This window comes from Anneissia japonica, unplaced genomic scaffold, assembly GCF_011630105.1.
Source record: "Anneissia japonica isolate Jap-2015-1 unplaced genomic scaffold, ASM1163010v1 scaffold724_len3256291_cov202, whole genome shotgun sequence".
Lineage (NCBI taxonomy): Eukaryota > Metazoa > Echinodermata > Crinoidea > Comatulida > Comatulidae > Anneissia > Anneissia japonica.
The window spans coordinates 758,635-761,194 of NW_022744966.1; positions in this window are offsets into that span (position 1 = coordinate 758,635).

Consider the following 2,560-nt stretch of genomic DNA (forward strand, 5'->3'; position numbering starts at 1 on the left):
TGAGAGGGGGAGGGAGAGAGAGCTGGTTTGCCATATTCCTTGTGACTTCCCTAGATAGCTCATTCATTCATTTTCTCGTGGTATCTATTACAAATATCCACAAATCTCTGATTTAAATACAATTTGCTGAATAATATACTACAGGCCTAACATTGTAGTAAAAAGAAACAAAATAAATAAATAAATAAATAAACAGTATAAATATAAATAAAGTCTGCTCTATAGTCACCTGGTCGGTGACCACCCCCCCCCCCCCTTCTCTTGACTGGAGTAGTACTTTTACTAATTGCCAATTTCAATTTGTTAGTGTAGGCCTTTATGTATTTTTGTTGATTAAGTTAATAGTTTAATTCTTTGTTTATAATTTTGTTTGTTCTTTTATAAGATGTACAATGTGGATACACCACCTTTGTGTTTGCCAACGATATAAAGGTGTAATTTCCCAATAAATACTTATACATATTCCACAAGCAGCGAACACCGCTTTAGCGACTCGCGAGAAGAAGGAGCAGGGGTCGTGAAACACAGGGGAAAAATATTTTGGCCCTAAAAACAACCTGCCTCTGAGTGTTTTACGATCCCTTTAGAGAAGAACTGTATGCATTATTCATGTTCTAAATGACCTTAATAGTGCCCTCTATCTGCCGGAACTGTTGGGGGGAAAAATAATGCGTCCGGCATACTGCATTTCTGACGTAACTTGATCAGTTGTATTTATGGGGTTATTTTATGAATTCGGGCGTATTTTCATATGTGTGCATTACATTTAGTAGGCCTACTATCAGGCCACCAATATGTATGTTCAACTCGCATACGTCACGGAGATATGGGTCAAAATGGAATGCCCCCCGTGACGGGCGTAATAGGAGAAAGTGATTTTTCTTTCAGTCATACTTTTTAAATATCTCTGTGATGTATGAGACGTTTCGAATAAAATATTCCCCATTTGTTTTCGCTAATATGTGGGCTTTCTAGGAGAATATAAATTGAATTTGATTTTTTTTTCTCTATGAAAACTTCATAAAATTATTGTGACGGACGTACAATTATATTGTGACGGACCAATTGTGACGGACGATCGAACAAAATTTGTTTGTTAAATTATTATACTAGCATATGCTTATATGATATAAGAATACCAATATACTTTATATTCAACTATTTTTTAAATAATGATTGTAAAAAGACAGGTATCAAAGCATTTGAGTCATTTCGTGTCAAATAGGCTAATCCTCAGTTAACTTCATATGATTTCGATTAGTACAATAGTTTAATGACATGATCAAAATGATTAGCAAAATGACTTGGTCCTGTCCTGTACTTAATATTCATTATAAGTTAATCGTGACGTCGTCACTGTAACTCGCAATGTTATTTGACTATTCCCCAACGTCCAGTAATTTTTTTATTTAGGAAAAACTCCGAATGCCTTGCAATTATGTAATAAATTAAAATCCAATTCGGCTTTGTTCAAACGAAGAGTAATCTTTTCACATTTTCTTAATAAAGAAACTGGTAATCTTCTTGAACTGAAATCCTTGATAATAGAACCAAATGGACGTAAGTTGACAAAAATACAACGCATTTTAAAAATAACACAAAAGATTTAATGGAAGACATGTTTCGGGTTACCTTCAACCCTTCTTCAGTTAACAAAAAAAAAAACACAACCGAAATGAACCAAATACTTTTCATGTAGATTATATATAGGTAATTATTATGCTGAATATTAAATAGATAGACTGATTTGTTTGACAATAAGTTTGACCAACTATAGTAAGTCTGAAATCTGGACTAAATGTAGCTAATTATTATTCTGAATATATAATTGAATACCATGATTTGTTTAACCAAAGGTTAGTAAAGCTCTAGTAAGTCTGTAATATGGACCAAGTGTAGCTAATTATTATGTTGAATATATAATCAGGTACATTGATTTGTTTGAAAAAAGGTTGTGAAGCTATAGTTAAATGCAAGGTAACAAGCGCTTGCATAATAACAATTGCTTACGTGTATATTTAAATATGCTTTACGGTACGTTAACATGTTTTATTTGCAAATTAAGATCAGGATTGTTCCATTTTATGTAAAGGGATTCTTTGATTTTCAATTTGATTTCATTGTTATCAATATCCAGTATAGAGAAACATTTCTTATCAGACAACCTTTTACATTTATTGTTTGCGTTAAGGTGTTTAAGTACGTGTAAATTTTTATCCTTTCCAAGATGTTCACCAATCCTCGTAATTAATCTACGGCCTGTATAGCCTATATAACTGGAATTACATCCAGCACATTTAAATTTATATACTACTGAGGATCGTGATTCATTGGGGATAGTATCTATAGTACTAAAAAGCTGACAGATTTTAGTGGTACTAAATATCACATGTACTTTACAATCAATACAGTATTTTTTGACAAGATCCATAATTTGACAAAAATAATAATTTCATGTTGTCAGAAAATATGCCAATATATGGAAGTTTAACAAAAAGTCATCATTGAGAGTTTTCTTTGTAATATCAGAGATTGTGTTATCTAAATAGTTTTTAATAGA